We start from the raw sequence: 23,112 nt of genomic DNA, 5'->3' as shown, positions 1-23,112 counted from the left end.
CATTTCAAACCTTCAGGATTGGTAGGAGATGCGTTAAAAATAAATTAAAAAACCCCTTCCATGGATATAACTAAAAAAAGGTTGCTATTGTCTTTCCACCTCCAGTTGCTTAGAACTGCCATTCCATTAAACATGAAAGGGATATTTAGGCATTTTGGGTGCTCTGTGTGTGCGAGAGAGAGAGAAAAGAAGGAAAATAATTTGTGAGATACTATTGAGATACTTACTCGCTTTTCCAACATCAAGAGTTTATACTATTTTTAGTGGCCCAGTGAAAATATATTGACATGTGATATCCACTGAAAGTTGTGCAGATCACGTCTCCCTTTTGGATGGTACTTCACAGCTGTGCACCAGACAAAGCAGCTGGATTCCCTAAAGTGATCACTTCAGTTAATGTCCTCTGAAACAGAACCTGAGTCCCATTATTCCCTCCTCCACACACACACACACACACACACACCCGGGCAAAGAAACCTTCTTACCACTTTTCGAAGAAAACCATTAAGTGCTTTGCAAATCAAATTGCTGTGAATCTGTTGTCTCTGCTCTTTGACGACTTCAGGTAGAGATATATGGTATATACACCACTGACCCCAAACTTCCGATTCTTTTCACGTTTACTGTTACCCTGTTTTCATTAGAGGAAAATAGTTTTGGCAGTTAATGCAGGGATCTGTGAAATTTCTTAAAATGCCAACCTGTCAGTTAATTGCTAAGAGTTTTGTTCCTGGAAATAATGCACTTTTGATTCAGTGATAGACACTTCCTTTAAAAAGGAGCCTGTTGTGTTGCACAGAAGCAACTTTCTTAGTCACCCACGTACAAAAATAGCTAGAGCTGCAATTGATTTTATTATGAGTGTCCAGAATAAACTCTGAAGTCTCCCAAGGCAGCCTGTGTATTCTATACTGCTGAAGAGGAAGGCGGTTTCTGTGGGGAGGAAAGTGAAATCTTTGCTGTTCAGCCTTCAGTGTGCCAATTCCTAGTTAGGAGGTGCCCCGCCTTTCCTCCTCCTGTTGCATCTGATACGGAGGAAGGGAAAAGGTGGGATGTGTTTTGGGAGTATCTGTTGGCACAAGGGAATGTATTTAGAAAGCAGCAGCAGGGTTGTTTTTATAGGCCTGTCTTGTGACTTCCTACCTTTGAAGGAATCTGTTCCAAATTTACACGTCAACACACACAAACATTGCAAAATGAAAACCCTAACCCAGTTCGCCCCTTCCTAAAAATGTAATATGCCTTTGTAGAGTCCTCAGTTCTAACAGAGATCTATGCTTTAAGTTTACCCATAAATGCTCAGCTATTCTTTGTGGGCTTCTCCTTTTCCCCCTTTGGTAGCACGAGAGAAGTATGAAAGCCCTCTGAGAAATTGGGTTATATATTATCGTCAATGAAGTTGGGGCTTTTTCAAACCTAAGTTAATCATGTCTATTAACTTCAGTGGGTCTACTCAGAGTAGGACCAGCATTGAATAGAAGCCTTAATTTTCATTCACGCCAAAATTCAATTTTCTTCTGAAGATGAACCCACCACCCCACACATTTGCTTTGAATACTACTTTAGCAAAATTTTGCTAGCAACTATACTTACTACATTTATTTCTCACAGGCTTTTTTGCCTTTTGCTAGCTACAGGACAGGCAGAAACTAAAGTTTTGAAGCTTTCCTCCCATGATCTCTGTCATTCAAAGCTATGTCTGTTGAATTTTTGCCTGCTATCTAACTTTTGAGGGCATAGAAATCTTTATAGAAAAAAGTGACATCTCTATTATCTGTTACATTACTTTTTCACAAACCTTCTGAAATAAACACATTGTTTCAGTGTTTTTATTAGAAAAATGAGAAATAAAATGCTAGGTCTTTCTCGTAGACAACAGTAACCTTAGAGAACATATTCTACACCCACAGAAACTTGCTTTACAGAAATTAGTCTCACCGTTAGGTTGGATTATATTTGATATTTTTCCTGTGTGTGTGTTCCATAAATAGCAAGTCTGCATTTATAACCACTGTTTGAAGAGGATGTTCCTTTTCCCAAAACACAGGCTTTGTTGGGATATAATGCCAAACCATAGTTTAGCGCTATGAAGACAAAGCTGTCTTCCCCTTCTCTAGCCCAACTGCAAGGAGGAGTTGAGAAAATTACTTCTTTTTTATGATTAGCCACTGCTTCCCCTGGCAGCCAGAACTGGAAAACCTGTGATTATTTTTAACCATGGTTAATGGAAACAACTTCAAATTGCAGTTTATGAAACTGCTGTATGGTTTGCTTTCACAAACTGTTGTTAAGGTTAACCACGGTATACTGTATGCATGACACTAAACTGCTGTTAATCTAAAATTGATGCAAATGCTAAACATTTTTTTTAGTGTTACATCATTATGTAGGGAATCACAAACCTTTGCAATTACAGATGTTCCCCATTTTCTTCTATGAGGTGGAGTGAAGTGAGCTCTTCATCCATATAGTTTGGGAAAACCCATGTGGTACATCAGTGATAGTTGTGAGTCTAGTGATTCTTACTATTTCTTTTATAATTTTAACTCTCTTCTCAACATAATTCCTGATTACTAGCCCAAACGATGGGTAAGTGGTTCCATTTTAAAAGAGTTTCCGCATATTATTAAACATGTTCTCCTAAGGTTCTTGAGATGCCAGCACCTGTTCCCAGCAAAATGGCACCTGTGTAAACAAAGCTGTGATTTGAAAAAGGATGCTTTGTGTAAGGAGATGTGCAGCTGCCTCTGATCCCCAAGTTGCCAACATGATTATCATGTTCGCTATGTGTGGCACACTTCATCTTTGCCACATTGCATCCCACAAACTCATAGGAGAGGAGGGAGGAAGGAGGGAGTTGGACTAGTGTACAATATTAGAAAATAGATGGGTTCTGGTAGGCAGTTTGTTAGGAATTCATGAGATGTGTCCATATTCTTGTATCGGAGCCAAGTAGTTTTAATTTCTTCTGTATTTGATGCTATATTATTGTACCATTTTAAATGATATTTAGTTTAATTTATTCATCATTTAATGCTGGCTTATTTTATCATTTTTAAAAGAAAGAATTCCACTGGGCCAAAATTTCAAATGTATATACACATCCATGTAAAATATATTTGACATAGAATAAGTTGAGATGACAGGTTGTTGTTTTTATCTAGAAAGGCCAACCTACTATGACAATGATGGGAACTTGCCTTTTAATGCAGTATAATATAAAACAGGGCCAAGACTTTTAGTAGCAGTAAATGTATGAAGATTATACATTGAGCTTCGTTTAAAAATGGGATTCCCAGTGTTCGTTCGTAGATAGTGATAGGTCCAGACCTGGAAATTTCTTACAAGATTTATTTTTATTTATTCATTTTTAATATTTGTGTACCACCCTTCATTATAAAAGATCCCAGGGCAGTGTACAACATATGTAATATGTAGTGTAAGTGAAACATCACAAAATAAAATGAACAAGACTCAGCATAATAATTTGTTTTTTATGCCATTAAAACTCCTGGAGCAGCACATACAATAAAACTTTCCACTAAATGTCAGGGGAAACAGAAGAATTTATATTTTTTTTCTTAGAAACCTAAACTAATAGAACCAGCCACATATCTTTCAGAATGGAATTCTGTAGGGTAGAAGCAGCCACTAAGAAGGCCCTATCTCTTGTGCCTGTGTACCTGAGTGTTCTTTAAGGTGACAAGTAGGATGTCAAAATCCACTCTTCAAGCACAGGCAGGTTCATATGGATATGGCTGGTACTTTTCTTCTGAACATCCTTCTGAGGCCCTATCACCAGAACTGATCTGTGGTGAGATAGGGAGTGATTCCACATTGCTCATAATACTTTCTTCGGATCCTTCCTCCTTCCACCCCCATAAAGCGAACAACAAAACTGGACAACCCATACTTTCACTGCAATCTACTCATAAATAACTGTTTGACACTGCCTCAGTGGAAACCATGGTGTGGCACACACTGTTCCTGGGCATTTGCTCCTCCCTTTCAGTTTTGGAGGTAACTCTGCTTGGCATTTCACTTGCACTTAAAATTAGTGCTGTCAAGTCACAGATTGAAACCATGATCAGAAGCAGGTTTGCAAATCATTCGAGATAATTCATAACAGTGTCATGCAATTGCTGAGAGTGGGGCCACAGAACCAGATGACCTCACATTGGCATGGGGCAATCCACATGTGAGTAATAGTGCTGGAGTTCTGATTGCGCAGAAACCTATGATTCACAAATGAAGGGGCTAGCAATGGCTTTCCATCGAATTTGGAGGATTTGCTGTGCACCTCTGCAAAACATGGAACAGAAGTAGAAGTGCAGTTTTCCAATGGCCCAGTGATGTCCACTGCAGTTCCCTGGGATGATCAGACTGGCCTAAAAATGATAACCTCTGATTTGTCTTTATTTGCAAATATTTGCATCAGTGTTGTTGCATTAGTGTGTTCTCGTAAGAAAAAAAAAGTTGACACCAACCTATGCGCAAATGATTGACACATGGAGATATTTGCCATAGGGAACAATGTAAAGTGCCCTTTGTGTATTTTGGTTCACAGGCCTTTATACGTTAGGCACATATAAAGTATGTGACAGAAATAATCTGAAGCCAATAAATTCTAAGGCTCGGCCAACTCAACTTAACTCATGTGGTTGTTGTGATGGCTTCCTACAGTGTCTTTTTTTTAAAATCCAAGATAACAGCAGTGATTTCAGTTTGGAATTTCCTCATTCTCTGAGGGGCAGTGAAAGCAGAACAGAGGGGAAATGGGGGCAGAGGTAAAAGTGTTTCTTCAGCACACATTATGATTATTATTTGTAAGAATTGTGAAAAGAGCTTGTGAAAGACAGGCCCAGAACACTTGTGTGCATTTCCCTGCAACACTGTTGTGAAAGAGCACTAACACTGGTATAATTACTATGATATCTGATTCTAATTAAAACGAGCAACACTCGCCTCTGGTATAATGTAACATTGTTTGTAATGAAGTATACACACCCTCTCTGTGTCACACAGAGTCTCTTGAAGTTTAGTCTAATTATTAAATGTATTCCAAAAAGGAAACATGCATTTCTTTCTTTGGGGTATTTTCGTTAGTTAAATCCAGTTATTATATATTGCAATATGCGTATTGCCTGTTGACTACAAATATGGTCTGCGGGGGCTTTTTGTCCTCATTCAGAAGACCTTTTAAAATTCTGAGAATACCAGTTATTAAATTTTTACACTACAAAGTTTCCAAGATGAAATTAGAAAGAAAAGAAAAAATATGGTAACAAACTCTGCCAAAGGTTCTGAAGCTAGATGGTAAGTGAAAAGAACTTCAGGGTCATTATACTTCTTTCTAAATCTCATGATTTCTCAATTATATAATGAGATTTCCGAATTATATCATGAGAAACTGGGCCTGTGGTCACAGTTTTCCCACAGTGAGATTCCACTGTGGTTCTGTGATTAGCATGTATGCACATTAACAAACTCTGCATATTAGTCCTAGACTTTGTAGTATATTTCCAACATATTCCTTGTAATTTAAGGAACTGCTTCAGTTTCAGTCTGAGGCATCCTAAGAAAGCTTTATAGGAAATAAATTCTGCATTTTTATCAGTGTTTCTAGGAATTAATATTATATATTTAAGTATGTTTTGCATGAATAGTTTTCGGCTGGCATTCATCATTGTACAGTGGTACCTCTGGTTTCAAACGCTTCAGGTTTTGAGCTCCGGTAACCCGGAAGTAGCTGCCCCTGGTTGCAAACTTTGCCCCAGGATGTGAACAGAAATTGTGTGCTAGAGGCACGCGCAGCAAGAGGCCCCATTAGCGAAAGCGCACCTCAGGATAAGAACGGTTTCAGCTTATGAACGGACCTCGGGAACGAATTAAGTTTGTAACCAGAGGTACCACTGTATTTTATTCTTCCTGGCTTTCTTTCACACATCTTTAAATGTTGGACACAATAGCAAAACTATGAAGAGGGATGGAGTTGCTTACCAGGTGACAAAGGGTGGGAGGGGCAAGGCGCTGTTTGCACAAACTGGCAGGAGTGTCATACTGACTTCGCTGGTGCTTTTGCACAGCGCTGACCTCCCCATTGCCTTCCCCTTCCCCTTTCAGGTAAGCTGCAGTGAAGCATCTATTGGGAGGTCAGGTGGACAGTGCTGCCACGCTTCACAGTCTGCTGCTGGTTGGTCTTGTTACTTTTATCTGCTGGTTGGTAGGACTATGTCCATGACTAGGCATTATTTTTGTTAATTCCAACAACATACACCCTAACAGTGGAACCCATGCGTATGTCGAAAAGGGCTGTGCACATGGGACTCCACAGAAAAGCTCTGTGAGCAGTTTTATACAAGAATCTAATCCCTTACTCACGGATAGTTTTTGCAGATTTCACATAGATTTTGTATTCCAACAGAACGTCTTTTTTCATGAAGATTCCAGAGGGAACACAGTCCAATGACATTGGCTCGTCATCTCTGTTTTACAGTCTATATTATTTTTATCTTAAGAGGCAATAATAACATGCCTTTGCTTGCTCATTTAATTTTTTTAAAGAAATATATTTTTAATCCCTTTTGCAGTAAGAAGTACTCGGGGCAGTTTACAAGATAAGAAACCAGTCCAAACAATACAAAGCAAATACAGTACAACAATACAAAACGAATAATAACTAAAGAGAGAGAAAGAAATCTATCGATTACTAAGCCAGAGAGATTAAAATTTATAACTCGGCCAGTAAAGAATGGCCTTGGTGTAATGACAGAAGATCATCAGAGAGTGAGAGAGCAAGTTTGTGTGTGAGAGGGAATGCTTAAAGAGTTTAATGGAAGCTTGTTTGAAAAGTCAAACTTTCTTTGACCATAGTGAGGGTGTTTCTCCAGAAACAACTGAATAAGAGTTGTAAGTAATGATCCACATTTCCGATTCATGTGTTCCTTCCTGCACAGCATTTCCTGTCAGCATGCCTCCAAAACACTCAACCAGGATCAAATATTCTCATGTTCTTACACAATTTGTTTTTCTTACTCTGTGATCTTAGGTTGGGTTGGCAGTGGAAGCCTTTACTTCTCCCGTTAAGCTAATTCAGAGCTGTTGATCATCTTCTTTTACATCATCTTTGTCAGTGCTTCAGTGGCAGAAAAGTGTATGATTACAAAAAAACCCCACTTTAAAACTTCATCTTCTAACTCACATATTAGAACAAAGTTCCTTTTGTCCCGTATGGAACATGTTTACATACTGGTAAATAATGCTTATAATGGACTTTAGGTTCAAAAGGAATACAAAAAGAGCTCCATTTTCCCAAACAACCATAGGTAATTATCATGTTTGGTCAAAGTGTTTGACTTGGGAAAAGAAATATATTCCCCAAGGTATTCAGAATAAACCAAAACAACACCTACTTGCTACCATTCTTCCCACCTTATCTATCATTACTAGGATTACTTAAATCTATTTCAGCCAGCGTTAAGGCAGAAAGAGTCATCCAAGGAAACAAAAGCAGTAGTAACAATAAGATTCCACAGCTTATTCCACAACTACACCCATATACTGCCATTCGTCCTACATTATCTCACTGTCTTTGGTAAGAATCCTTCCGTTTTCTCAGTGAGCATTAAGGTAGACTCTACCTGGTAGAGTGCTCTGAGGAAACAACTGAAACCTGCTCCTTCTTTGTTTTACTGAACATTATGTATTTTGTGGTTTTATATCTTGATTTTATTCTGTGAGCCGCCCTGAGACCCCCGGGTATAGGGCAGTATATAAATAAAATAAAATAAATAAATAAGCAAGCATGCAGCATAGTACTGTTTCTTACTTCATTTTCCTGAAAGGTACCTGTACCAACTCAAATACAAATATTTCCGCTTAATTTCAAAATAATTTGTATTCCAATGACCTAATACCATAGAGGTCAAATAGATAGATAGATAGATAGATAGATGTATAAAATTGGAATAACAATAAATTCAGAATTCAAAAATCAATTTAGGGGGGAAATCCATCCAATAAACATTAGATTATCACCAGGGCTAGCTGGCTAAATTATTCCTATTTGGGCCAGCGGGGAATTAGCTGTGGGATCCAGAGCTGGTAATCTTCATAGAAAGGGGAGGGGGAGGGAAGGAACGGGAATAAAAGATCAGGCTAAGTTCAAATTGAAAGCCAGGCAGAATAGCTCTGCCTTACAGGCCCTGCGGAAGGAAGTTGAATCCTGCAGGGCCCTGGTCTCATGGGACAGAGCATTCCACCAGGTCAGAGCCATCACCAAGAAGGCCCTGGCCCTGGTGGAGGTTAATTTGTCTTCCATAGGGCCCGGGTCCTCTAAACTATGATTATTCATGGACCTTAAGGTCCACTGCGTGAAATACCAGTAATGAAGCTCCATTACTGATAGTCTTATCTGTAGCTGCTTCTGTGTTGGATCATGTCCACTGTGGAGTAAGAAGGCAAACATACCTTTGTTTGGTCACTGGGCTGTCCTGAGCATTCAGACATCCCAAATAGTCATATTCCAGAAAGCGCCTTGACCCATCATGGATTTTTCAGTACTATTCATGGCCGTCTTGATATGGACAGCACTAAGTTCACCTGTTGCAACTGGAATCCCCATCCACCTTTGTCTGGTCATTAATGACAAATAAAAATTGCCGTCCCCACAAACTGAGTAATTTTGAAACTGAGAATTCAGCTTTAAAATTTGTTGTTATTCTGGAGGCTACCAAGTGCATTTATTGTCCTCTGTTCTTGTTCTGAATTCATGCATAGTGAAGAACGTGTATGTGAAACCTTGCATATGCAAGCATTTGTGTTGATGAATGAGTGCTGCAGTTGAAAATCATTTGTTTCTGGTCTGTCATTGCAAACACGAGAAGTGTTTACATCTGAGGACTGCTTCCCATGTTAAAATTTACAGACTCAGGAGCATTCCTGAGAACCACATCAAGTCTGTAAAATCTCTGCTTAGCAGTGGCTACTAGGTAGGTCTTACTGCCTTAGAGATAGGGAAGTCTAAGGAGTTCCAGAGTACATAGGTTAGTTACATATATTGACCATATGGGAACTTAAGCGTTTCTCAGTTGGCATGGCCAAACTTGGCCCTCCAGATGTTTTGGGACTACAACTCCCATCATCCCTAGCTAATAGGACCAGTGGTCAGGGATGATGGGAGTTGTAGTCCCAAAATATCTGGAGGGCCAAGTTTGGCCATGCCTGTACTAAAGGAAACATTCCCAAAGATTCAGTTGCGATCTAATAAAAGAACAGCAAACACAATATTCAAGGTACAAAATTCAGTACTGATCTGTGAGCCCTTATTAATTTAGGAGACTGTGCTGCAACATTTTATGCTTGTTACTGTCATGAGTTTTTAAGCTTCCTTTCTGGAATGCCTTATGCACAAACAAATACGCCCCAAGGTGCAGATATATGTATATTATGCAACTGTTTCTTTGATCTCAATTTTTAAAATGATTATTCCATTCCTAGGCAGCTGCTACCCACCTCTCAGTTTCCTATGCTTTTTGTACCTTTTGTACTTTCTATAAACTGAACAGTTCTTCTTTATTTTTTAATGCCAGAAAACATTTCCCTTCCCTCAGGTGTGAGTGGGTGAACCTGTTCTCAGCTGAGACAATGGATGCCTAGCTTGTAGAAGAATTATGGCTTTTTTTGCTTTATGCCTGTTTGTAACAGCCTAGCCATCAACTCCCTCCCCCCATGAGATTTTAAAAATTGGTATGTTGACATAACCTTTGTTGCATATATGTCCTGCGTGCATAGTGACATATTGCATGCATTTACATGCTTACTGTTTTCCTGATTAGGATAAATGTACCTGACATAACATAAAAAACATTGATTTGATTAAAAAAAAGAAAACCTAGTTCCATTGTCTGGTAGAAGAAACCTTCTCCTTCTCCTGCTCCTTTTTTAACCCTCTTTATAGTCGAAGAGAAATACAATTTTCATTCAACATTGATGTTTCCTTTTCATCCTTAAAAGCTAATTTTTTTTCCTGCAGCAGTTTTGGTGGAAATTATGTATCACTTGTGATAATTCATTTTAAAAATTCCTGAGCTGTGTGGCATACTTTCATGAAAATTCATTTAGATAAAATTAGATATTATTGTTTAATGAGGTGGCATTTCAATTTAGACCTTGCATCATGCATATACCAAGAGTTTTTTATGGAATAGTTAGGTTCATTTGAGTAATAAAGGCTGAATCATGGGGGCTTTAATTCTTAATCGCTGTGAGGATTGTTATCTGTGGGATGTGAGCTGTCTTAGTGGTATTCAATCAAGTGTCCACTTAGCCGTGACCAGAAGTAATTGCTCCCAAGTGGGTTGCACAATGACCTGTTAATACTTGCTTTGACCCTGTGACCTTGTCTGCCCCATTGTTTAGGATTTTATAGCAAGCGAGTCTGCATTTCTGTAGGGTCAAGTAGATATCTGAGGTCAAACATTTTCTGATTACTACACAGTGTACACTGTAATGTTAGTAGAGACTCTGTGGCACAGAAATAGTCGCTGCTTTGTAGTATACACAAGGCAAACAATTTGAATGTTCTCTTCCTTACTGCTTGTAAACAGTTTAATATTTTACCAAAAGAACTTCATTTTGTAAATTAGCTATGAATAATACATACATAATTACTACTCATGTCTTTATAAACACTTGTGTCTTAATTGGCTTGGATGTTTTTAAGATATTTGCATTTTGTTGGAGAAGTTAATTCTAATTTACTCTGGTAAGTTGGAAAGTTGTTTTACGAAGGTCTAGTTTCTCCCTTCTGTACTCCAGAGCTTAACTTGTTGCTGGATTACAGGAAAGCAAAGTGCAAAGTTCAACCTGTATTTGCTTTCCATTAAGCAATTTTTAACTTTTTTACCCATATCCTGGTAAACTTTCAAGAACTGATGTTATATTCTTGTTTTAACTTACTGTTCATCTGTACATAATGTATTTTCTTAATCACATTTAGCACATAACCATGATCATCTTTTATTTTGAAAAGTTTGATAATGAGTAAATTATCTAGCGGGTCAGTGGCCTCTCTCTCCCTGGAGGTCTTCAGGTAGAGGCCCCAACAGCCATCTGTTGGGAGTACCTTGATGCTGCGTTTCCTGCGTCAATTATAATATAGGACTAAGGTGGCCTACAAGCCCACCTCCAACTCTCTGATTCTATTATAGTCGTACCTTGGATCCCGAACGCCTTACGAGTTGGAACGTTTTGGCACCTGAATTCCGCAAACCCGGAAGTGAATATTCCAGTTTGCAAATGTTCTTTGGAAACTGAACATCCGACGTGGCAGCCCGTGGCTTCTGATTGGCTGTGGGAGCTTCCTGCAGCCAGTTGGAAGCTGCGCCTTGGTTTCCGAAAGTTCCGGAACAGATTCTGTTCGACCTCCGAGGTACAACTGTATTCTTTTCAGAGCTAGATTTTTCTTTTCTAAAAGCACAAAGCTCTCTTAAGGATCTCCTATGTAGTCAACTCCTGAAATTTTAACATAAAGGCTCATTTAAAACTTTCAATTTATGCATCAAAACTAACGCATTTTACTGATCTCACATTGCGCTACCGGAGATAGGATTTACCTGCCATATTGGTTGCTGTGGGGTAAGCATGGAGCAGGTATCATTGTGGCCGGCACTCTCTCACACTTACCTTGATGCACATTGTACAATGGTATCTCGGGTTACGAACTTAAATCATTTCGGAGGTCCGTTCTTAACCCGAAATCGTTCTTATCCTGAGCCGCACTTTTGCTAATGGGGCCTCCCTCTGCCACTGTGCCGCCAGTGTACGATTTCCAGTCTCATCCTGAGGTAAAGTTCTTAACCCGAGGTACTACTTCTGGGTTAGTGGAGTTTGTAATCTGAAGTGTTTGTAACCTGAAGTGTTTGTAACCCGAGGTACCACTGTACTGGTGACTGAATATTCAGATTAGACCATTTTGTTGGCAATATAGGCTTTTGAGTTAAAGATCTCTGGTTCACAGTAATGTTAAATAGTGAATTGTGAGCAAGTCCCATAATTCATCTGGGTGGGTACGTTGTAAAAAAAGAAAGTCAGCGAGTAGGAGGTGTAGCACAGGAGGAGAAATGGGAGATTTTCGAGCAGATCTCATTTTCCAACACTGATTTGCACTTATTGTTGAGTGAGGAACATGTTGCATCCTCAAGTAGAGATAGCTTCATATGCTGGCTGTCAGAAATATCCAGAACATTGCAAGACAGAAAAAAGGAGATTCCATTTTTAGTAGTCCAGATGACTGATGCTGGTTCTTTCCTTTGTCACAGGCTTCCTGTGTGATATTTGTTTCTTGGTATCATAAATGTAAAGTGGATGATATGGCACTGTCTTAGTACTTAACAGAGATTCTGTGAGGTTGTGTTAGATGTTGCAAGATGTTCTAGGTCACCGGTTCGCAACCTGTGGGCCCCCAGATGTTGTTGGACTACAACTCCCATCACCCCTGAGCTCTGGCCTTGCTAGCTAGGGGTGATGGGAGTTGTAGTTCAACAACATCTGGGGACCCACAGGTTGAGAAAGGCTGTTCTAGGTAGTACAGCCATCCCAGTCCATAATTCACATGAGGAGAACCTATAAGAATTGTGAATTTCAACTTGGAAATTTGTATTTAGAGCCCTTAAAAATGCGAGTACATTTTCCTCTCAAAACACACACACACACACACACACACACACACACATTCTAGAGATTTCACTTCTGTCAGTGACGCAGTCTAGCTTCTTTCCAGCAGAGGCAATGCAGGACTTGTTAATGAAGCGGAAAAGCTGGATCTGTGTGGGCAATGTGGAGTCCATATAGGTGGATTTAATTTCTTCTGAGGGTCCAAACGATGCAACCGCATGACAGATTCCTCATTAACGAGATGGATTAGAATGTGTATCATGACTGATGCCTACCCTGAGTAATACTTTAAAGAGCTCATTCCACTAGAGCTATTGGACACATCTTGGGTGGAGGAGAGAAATTGGCGCATGTAGAGGATATTTGCAGAAAGTTACACTTCCACCATATGTCACTAGAAGTCTCTTTAGATGTAAATTTTGGATGGAGTTTTCAGTGTTGCTGTAGTCTGGTTTGTCCTTTTTCTACCACCCACTCTGAATAATACCCAACTACTTGGGTTCTTTGCTTTATTTTTCCCTGAAGGATTGTAGGAAGCTTTCTTTCCCCCACACCCCCAGCCTTACTTATGACTTTGCCTTTTCTTACTTCTGTTTTGCTAAATGAGTAAGTATGTGGAGCATTAGCATCTTGTTAGTAGCGGTGGGGAAATATTGGGTCAAAAATCTGAAGCTTTTTCACAATTACTAAATTGATGGAGATTCTAGTAAAGAGGAGGGAAGTTACCAGGTCCAATCAGTTTGGTACTTCTGACTTGCAACAAATCATTTTGTAGGAAAGAAAATGTCCTTTTAATTTTTAATAGCTTTGCCATGAACTTTTATGAGGTAATAATCTGGTTCCTGAGTGGATAAAGGATGAGGTTACAGGCCAAGTACCTTGTTTCCCTCAAGGGTAAAGGTGAAATTGATAACAAAAAAGAAGCATACCATGTTTCACATTCCCTCTCTTTTATTCCCCCAATTGTTGAAATTGCTGCTTCAAAGGAAGTGAGCAGTATGTGACATATATAAGACATATCATAGTGAAAAGAGGAGACGACTATGTGAGTAAAGACAAAAAGAGAGGTGGTATGAGGAAAGGGCTTGGAAGCTGTGCTACTGATAATTTGATTATGCTCAAGATGACAGGTGGGATTTGAAGAATCACTGAAGTGACTAACACTCAGCTCTACTAGAGATGTATACCCACCATGGTGCAGTTAGTGGCTCGTGCTGACATAAATGCAAGGGATCTGAAACTTGGCAAATGGAGTAAACCAGTCCTGTTATTACGCTCATCATATTGAAAGGTTACTGCCAAGTACACACAGTTCCCACAAAGCACTCCCTGAAAATGGTTGGTTAAGTGAGTGTTTGCCTAACGAGTCCATGATTTCCATTGAATCCTATGGCAATCAGTGATCGCTCTCCCACTCCTGCCATGGTTTCTTGCTAAAATGGCTGTAGCCAAGCAGCAAAAGAGTAACAAAGGGAAAAACTGATTTGTCCGATCACTCTCCACTGTTCTCTGATTCCTCCGCTCTCTTCCTGACCATGGTTTCTGTCCCAAAATGGCTGCCACTGACCATCAAAACATAACAAGTAGGGAAGTGGGCAAGCTATGGCTCTTTGGATATCTGAATCTGCATAACAAGGTTTGGGCATAATTCTTTATGTTTGGATAAGTGAATTGGCAGATAACAAATGAGCTGATAGCTGGATCCATATGTTCTGATGACACCTCACTCCAATATGACTTCTCGCAGAGAATTCATGTGGGTGTTAAAAAGCATGAGGAATTATGTTTATAAAACTCCATAGGATAATTCTAATGGAGACAACCAGTAGTTTCCTCACACCACTTTCTGGAGCATAACCTTAGAAATATGAAGAAGCACCATGAATTGCATTTATGAACTTGACTTTGTAAAGGCTTTTTGAAACTCCAGGTATACAATATCTGCTTGACATTCTGCAAGTGTAATACTAGCAGATTCTTTGCTTCCAGCACTGCTGCAGAAGAGATCTGCAAATGGGTTCCAAACTGCATTTGATTGGATTAATTGTGAATTTTCCACCTGTGCTATATGTCTCAGTGGATCAGTTTTTAGCAGATATCTAGAAAACGAGGGCACTGTCTTGATTCTTGTCAGTTGAAGAGGCCATTTGGGAACAATCACGTCAACACTTACAATCTTAGTATCTCATAAATAGGTAAGAGCATCAACAGGGTCAATTGTCGAGTCAGCTGAAAAATCCCTAAGAGCAAGCTGGGAAACCTGCGGTATTCATCCAGTAGCTTCTGATGATGGACCACCTTAATGAGTTTCCCACATGCCCACATTGCTTGCCAGGATTTAATTGCCACCCTCCTAACAGTTCTGGAGCAGTGCAAAGAGCTGCTCTCTGTGAGCGAGTGAAACATTGGCTGATATAGGTACTCCTTCCCCCATTTATTGCAGGAGGGTATGCTAGCACAATTCTGTGGTCCTGTTTCTCCTCTTTTAGATGAGGCAGCCATTTTGTGTTGGGCCATCTCCCCCCATCCATTTTGTGATATTCTATGTCCCCATAACAGACATTTCATAACTAGCAGCATGGCATTTCTGCTTGGTGACCTCTGCTGTAGAAGTTAGAGAATTCTGTGCCCCCATATTAATAGGTAAAGATGACAAAGCAATCACTCAGGCTCTCCCCAAACATCGCATTCTTCTTGTCCAGAGCAGAAAACTAAATTAGGTAGGCATATGCCCAACTGAATGTATTAGGACAATTGGTGAAGCCCATAGGGTTGTTGTTTGGACTGGAACTTTGCCGGAATGTAGGGCTCAGTTCTGATGTTGGAAGTCCTCCAGAACTAAAGCATGGAGGTCCTCAAAACTATACTAGATATCACTTCAATGTCATGGTGAGCAGAATCCCTAGACCATCCTTGGATTCCAACATTAGGTGCAAAAGCCCAATAAATGTGGTTTAATGGGCTGAAGGACTAGTGAGTGAAATGGAATATCTGCGGATCTTAACAACTTCACCTCCCCACACCATTGTCCTGTGCTTTCGTTACATGGAATACTTGGCTGAATTTCACTAAACCAGAGTAGAATCTGTAGGTTCTCCCAACTAGTTCTGCTCTTACCCAGTTCTAAGTCCTGAATTATCGTTGTTCTGTTACAGTAATTGGCCTCCACAGTCAGTTACAGACTCACTGTTAAAACTGTGTTCATGGAAGACAATCTTACTTGGCTACGAGTGATTGCCAAGGAAGAAGAAGAAGAAGAGGAAGAGGAAGAGAAAGAGGAAGAAAGGGGTAACCAACATGGAACCTTCGTAGTTGGACTCGAACTTCAATCAGTCTCAGCCAGCATGGCCAATTGCCGGAGATTATGGGAGTTGTAGTCTCAACAATATATGAATGGCACCACATTGGCTACCCCTGCACTAGGATAACACTGACATACCCAAGTTAGGTGTCGCTCTTACCGACTAGTACTGTTTTAATTGATCTTGACCAGACAAAATTACTTTTTAAAAGTTCTTTTGGAAAGGGGGAAATAACAATTATTTCTTATTTCATGACAATATAATAGGCTAATTTTCTCATTTTTTAAAAAATAGAACTGTTCGTTTTGAGAAACACTTTGAGTTATTTGCTCAAGTTATTGGATTCTAGCTTCATGGAAAGACACAACTTCCATACAAACATGCTTTCATTCTGATATTTCTTTGAATTTTCCATTATGATGGTGGATAGAATGTTGATGGTGTACCCTTGTTTTGATAACAGTAATGAATTAGCCGGGGACGCGGGTGGCGCTGTGGGTTAAAGCCTCAGTGCCTAGGGCTTGCCGATCGAAAGGTCGGCGGTTCGAATCCCCGCGGCGGGGTGCGCTCCCGCTGTTCGGTCCCAGCGCCTGCCAACCTAGCAGTTCGAAAGCACCCCTGGGTGCAAGTAGATAAATAGGGACCGCTTACTAGCGGGAAGGTAAACGGCGTTTCCGTGTGCGACTCTGGCTCGCCAGATGCAGCTTGTCACGCTGGCCACGTGACCCGGAAGTGTCTTCGGACAGCGCTGGCCCTTGGCCTCTTTGAGTGAGATGGGTGCACAACCCTAGAGTCTGTCAAGACTGGCCCGTACAGGCAGGGGTACCTTTACCTTAATGAATTAGCCATTGTTAGTTGCTGCCTGAGTGGACAGCTATAAAGACGAGATTGACTGGGCAGTTTCATATGTAATATTGTCTTCAAACCTGTGTATGTATGCTGTACTGTCACTGAATGCAATAGGTGTTTTACTGGCAGTTAATAAAACAGCGTAAACTACTGGGCAATAATATAAACCTTGTGCAAGTTTAGTTGCTAAACCCAGTTGCCCCCTTGGGCAATTGTGGACAAATACATTTTGCATTGTTACTTTATTTTACGGTTGTCTCAGATGACTAGGCAGAACTTCCATCATTTTGTGGCACTGGGCGATTTGATATGATATGAATCTGCATAAAATCATAACACAGACTGAACTGGATACTGGCTGGAAAAGTATTTATTTATTTGTGACGATGTTTTCAGAGTACTGCCAAGTAAATCAGGTGTGTGTGTGTGTGTGTGTGTGTGTACACACGTACGTACCTAACTTCAGAAATAGGGAATTGGCAGAAAAGGCATGGGAGAAAACATTCAAGGCTATGTGATGAGAGGTCCTAGTCCCTGCAACATAGCCAAGATTATCCCAAGACATTTTTCATCTTAGGGCAAATAACCACCTGCAGTAGATGCCGGCTCTGTTACCTGGGTTACTAGGAGGCCTTTAGGGAACCAGACCTCTCACTGTTCTAGAGTCACAAGATTCTCCTTTTCAGGCATCCCTTTTGTATTGGGAGCCACTGGGAAGAATAGTTCAACTCACAAGACTTTCACCCTTTATCTAGTCAACTATGGTATATATTAATAGAGCACTACTGTTGTCTAATTAGTAACTGAGTTTCCGCTGTTACTGGAGAACTTCCAGTTGCAGATTTTAATGGAAAACTCCCTCATTTTTCAGGAGCTTCTCCATGGCTTATGTTTCCATTCAGTCACTCTGCCACCTTAATTTGCCTCACCCTTGTTTTCATTCACATGCCAGGCATGAAATGAAGGCACAGCGTAATGGTGTATTAACTTGCAAATCTTCCTAGAAGTTACATGACAGCCAGATGCTGGCGATGGCTATTTTAGGTGCATCTAACTGACCACAGATGCATGGGTCCTTTTGGACTCAGGGGGCAGAATGGGGGCAGAACAGGGGTGGAGTGGGGCGGGGCATGCACTCCTTTGACACGCACAGGGACTGGGAATGGAACCCCTGTGCAAAATGGTCGCCGCCTGTACCATTATTTGATTCAGATGTAAGAAGGGGGGAATCACACAGTGGCCTTTTAGCAAGAGTAATAAAACTTGGCTTATGTAGATGAACAAATTCAGAGTAAGGTACTTTTTCTGGATGATATTACTTCAAAGCACTTCAAAAGTCCTTGGGGACGCGGGTGGCACTGTGGGTAAAACCTCAGCGCCTAGGACTTGCCGATCGCATGGTCGGCGGTTCAAATCCCCGCGGCGGGATGCGCTCCCGTTGTTCGGTCCCAGCGCCTGCCAACCTAGCAGTTCGAAAGCACCCCCGGGTGCAAGTAGATAAATAGGGACCGCTTACCAGTGGGAAGGTAAACGGCGTTCCGTGTGCTGCGCTGGCTCGCCAGATGCAGCTTGTCACGCTGGCCACGTGACCCGGAAGTGTCTGCGGACAGCGCTGGCTCCCGGCCTATAGAGTGAGATGAGCGCACAACCCTAGAGTCTGGAAAGACTGGCCCGTACGGGCAGGGGTACCTTTACCTTTACTTTACTTCAAAAGTAGTGCAGAGTCAACTGCTGGAATAAAACTCTATACTAGCTGAGACTAATCTCACCCCTGAAATTTCCTTTTTGACCTAATGAGGACCGGTTTCGGATGTTGGTTTTTAGATTTGGTGGAAGCAGGAAGTTTAAAGTACCCCGTAGTTCCTGTTCCCTAGTATTGGGCCTTAGGAGAAACATTGCATCTCCACCTGTGGAGAGCTCTGCCATCTGTAATGACACCAGCAATCCAGCTGCCCCACCTGGCAAACCACGTCTGGCAAGCGCTGATGGAAGTTGGGAGTCCCAACAGCTTCTGATGGGTCATAATTTCCCAACCTCTGGTATAGACAGTACTGAACTAGGTGGACCAAGGGTCTGACTTCAGCACGGCAGGTATTTATCTTCATTTGGGAATCTTTGGACTTCTCTGAATGGAAGTGGGTAGTAGCAACTTTTGTCTTAACATCCATTCCTGCACCGTTCCTGTTGCATCAGTTATGCCCTGAACCGAGTGCATTAATCTTCAGTAATTGTCCCAACGCCATGTTTACACACAAGTCTAGCAATTTCAGTTTATATGTATGATAGGCTATGTATATAGTGATTAACAACTCAACTGCATAGCTTTGTAGCCAGCGGTAGCTTGACATTCTGCTTGGAATGTGGCAGTGGCAGGATTCTAGAACTCGGAGGAGGCTGTTGCAGTCAAATTCCACACACATGAATTATGACAAGTTAGGCTGACTGTACTGTGGTTTGTTGTGTCTGGTTTGGTTCCTACTTTTAAAGCTGCAGTTGCATTTGGTCATTTGAAGCTTATTTTCGTAGTCTGGCCAAACCAGCTGGATCCCCGTGCACTGCAGGGAAACATAAAACGTTCAGCGTTTGAGCTAAAGTGCTCGACAGATAAGAAGACTCTTGTTACATCATGCACACTGTCTTGTGGGGTTACTAACTTCATTTTATTTGATTGGATGCTGAACAAGGCAAAGGAACACTCTTAATGGAAAGAAGAAAACACTTTGGGTACAATCCAGATTGATTATATCAATGGAAAATTGCCTTGACTCTAGTGGTGTACTGCTCCCTGCATGTATGTATGTATGCATGCATATATACAGTAATTTCTAAACTGAGAGATCAATAATAACTAAGGAATGAATTGGATCAGTCCCACTGTTTTGGTGCAGTGGGTGGGTAGGATAGAGAATGCTGTGTGTACTAAATAAATATCTCACAATTGGGTTTGTACGCAGATTGTGGATTTCTGAAATCTATATATTAAACAACTTATGCCAGCTGGCTGAAATGAAATGAGAAATCCTGCCCTCTGCACTCATATGCCAACACTGTGTCTGGTCTTTTGGCCTAATTGTATACCAAGGTTAGAGTAGTGTGCACACTTAGCTGGGAACAGTTCCCTTGAAAACAGGAAGACTTATTTCCAAGTAAAAATATATAGGATTGCACTGTAAGAGATGGCAAGTAACAATAGGTAAATAATAACATGATTGTAAGAGGTGATATGATCATAATTAAAATAAATAGTAATTTTTAAAAATTAATTTCTACATAGCCCTTACAAGTATCCAAAACACTTCACATGCATTATCTAGCTGTAATGAGCCCCAGTTATGTATTTATTAGATTTCCATCCCACCTTTCCTCCAAGGTGGCTTACACAGTTCTCCCACTCCTCAACTCGTTCCCACAACAACCCTGCGAGGTAATTTAGGCTAAGAGACAGGACTGGCCCTGGGTCACCTAGTGAGCTTCATAGCTGAGTGAGAATTTGAACCCTGGTCTCCAAGGGTGCAGCATGCGAACCACCACACCACATTGGCATATCTGAGGGTTGGTGGCGAGGGGACTTCCCCAGGGACTTCCTATGGTCACTACGCTGCAACAGTTCTCTTGGAAGGAGACTGTGAAACCAGCAGCAAAGGCATAATAATTGGCCAGTGTGGCATGAGGGTGTGCTGAACTCTGCTCTCCTCATCTCGGTATGTACAGCTGGTTCTGGGAGACTCCGCACACATCAGGGTTCTTTTTAATTATTTGGAAGGGGATGTTGCATGGTTATTAAAAAAAGAAAAAGAAAATCCCCTTTTCTGCACACACCCCTCCTCATTTGCTAAATGTGAAGGATAAATAATTTAATCTGGTGAAGAATGATAAATCTGGATATCAGAGGGAGTAGACATGGTTGATAAATGACTGGGTTCCCCCCTCCCCTCTGCAGGGTTGCCTAAACAATATGTGGAAACACGAGTTGTATTATACATAGAAGTGTGTAACCAAGTGGCTGTGAATGTTGCCTCTGTTGCCAGTATGTGGAAACCGTATCTCGTTAAATACTTCCTCGGTGTACTTCTTGTTTGTACTGGTAACGCTGGAAATCACATGGGAGGCAGAGGTGCTCTTTAGATGACTTTCCTGGGAGATAAAGAAAACCAGAGGGATGTGGCATGCTTGCGTTGTGTGCCAGGAATGCTGAATGTTTGGGCGGTTAGCCTTTGGTGGGGCGCTGCTGTTGTCATTGGTTCTAAAGAGAGCTTGACAAGTGACAGAGCTGGGTTCACAACATACAGTAGATTAAAAGGATAAGAAACTGAAGAGAGAAAACCCGGCTACAAAAGGTTTTACTGTTAACAATAGCAAAGAGGGATCTTGAAAGGACGAGTAAAATGCTTCTTGGTCATAAAGGTAATGTGTTTGTATGTTCTGAATTGGCATTTACTTGTTTGGAAATACATTTTGACCGGCAGAGATGAGTATCTCAGGACCCATTTTTGTACCACCATTCACACAGCCCCATTGCTATTGACTGCCTGTCTCCCCAAAAGATTTTTTATAATAGGCTCCTGAGATGCAATAAGGCCTTCAGTTTGAGATCCTAAAGTGCTTCATAAATATTATTTAAACCTATTAAATACTGTTTAATCCCCGGACCACCAGGATGGGGTGGGAAAGAAAGTCCTGCCTGATACTGTGGAGAGCTGCTGCCATTCATTGTGAGCAGTAGATGGACCAACCGATCTGATTCAGCTTATTTCCCTCTGCTCCCACGTTCCTGAAAAACCAGGAGCTGTTGGAGGGTACTTCTGTATGCAGCCTTGCTTCTAGGTGTGCAGGTGATGCCTATGGACAGGAGTGCCTTTTTCCAGGTGCCACTGATGAGCAAGGGTAGGGAGCCTCTGGCTCACAGACCTCATTAAGCCCTCCAGGCTATTTTGGCTAGGCTATGTTCACTTGGCCCTCAAGCATGGGGTAGGTAAACTCGCGGCTGGGCCAAAAAAGGGGTTGCATGTGCTGCTGATCACTGCTGGTCTGCTTCTGCATAGCCCTTTGGAATGAGGCCCCAACTTTCAGCTGATTGTTGGGGCTTCAAAGCACAATGCAGTGCTCTCTGCAAACAACAATGATCAACTGATAGTTGCAGCCTAAACAACTGAAGCCCCAACAGTGAGCTGGGATTAGGTGCACCAGGGAGTTCACTTTCAGGAACTTCCAAGGAAGCTGGAGGAATCACATTCTCTGCAGATAGGAAAATAATCCTTTTTAAGGAACGTTTCGCCCCTCTGAAGAGACCTCAAAGGGCCTCCCTGTTGTAACAACAACAACAACAGCTGATAATCAGATCAATGGTTGCAGAGAATCTCTATGACAGTTGTTAGCAGTCTGACCTTATATCATGAAATTTAAGAGAACTATATGTTTTGTTACTTCATCTTTGCATTGTTACCCTTTGAGCACTGATGACTTACCAAGAAGTGAGGGAAGGCTTTGACCTATCTTACTCAGGCCTAGTGATAGTTGGTTAGATGCATTCCTGAATTGTTCGGAAAGGATCACCATTAAGAAAACTGGAGTGTACAATGGTACCTCGGGTTACAAACACCTCGGGTTACAGACTCCGCTAACCTGGAAGTAGTACCTCGGGTGAAGAACTTTACTTCAGGATGAGAACAGAAATCGCATGCTGGCAGCAGTGGGAGGCCCCATTAGCTAAAGTGGTACCTCAGGTTAAGAACGGTTTCAGGTTAAGAACGGACCTCCAGAACGAATTAAGTTCGTAACCAGAGGTACCACTGTATGGTAATTAAAAATGTAAAAATGGCCTGTGGCAAAGCATGCACTTTTTTTCACTCAAAACTAAACATGGAGGGCTCATTCCAGATTGGGACAACAGTGTACAGGGAGAGGAGGTTTACTGCTTTCCTCACCTGCCACAACCCTTACTCCCCCTAACGCATATCCTATGGGGCAAATTCCAGGAGTAAAAAAAGTGTCCCACTAATAACCGTGGGATTTTAATTTTTTTTAAGCTATTGGGAACAGTGGAGGTCAAGTTTTCAAAGAGTTGTGGAAGCTCTGCCTCTCTCCTCCTCCCCCCACATGCCCCCCACCTACCCACTATATGCTGCAACCCAGTCCATATAATTGCAGCATTTAATTTTGAGTAAGAAAAAAGAACATATATGTAGGCTTCAGGCTATGTTTTAAACTCCATGCCAGAGGTCTTTCCCAGTCTTGCTATCAGACATCCTTTAATTGGAGATGCCATGGATTGAACGGGGGCTTTCTG

At 41.3% G+C, this 23,112-nt stretch overlaps 1 protein-coding gene across 27 annotated transcripts in view; it reads left to right on the top strand.

Annotated features, from left to right (window-relative positions):
* The window catches only part of FOXP1 (forkhead box P1), a 521,641-nt gene that overhangs the window by 46,711 nt on the left and 451,818 nt on the right, over window positions 1–23,112 (top strand). Inside the window, exon 1 of one of the 27 annotated variants that reach the window (XM_083425282.1) lies at window positions 19,532–19,550. The exons of the other annotated variants lie outside the window; for them this stretch is intronic. The gene's annotated coding sequence lies outside the window, so the exon portion shown is untranslated. Of the gene's footprint in view, window positions 1–19,531; window positions 19,551–23,112 lie in introns of those variants that run through there. 27 annotated transcript variants of the gene reach the window in all.

The sequence above is a fragment of the Podarcis tiliguerta genome (genome assembly GCF_965153285.1).
Source record: "Podarcis tiliguerta genome assembly, chromosome: 2".
Taxonomy (NCBI): Eukaryota; Metazoa; Chordata; class Lepidosauria; order Squamata; family Lacertidae; genus Podarcis; species Podarcis tiliguerta.
Note: the sequence above shows the minus strand (reverse complement) of the source record. Positions and strands in the feature narration are given on the sequence as shown.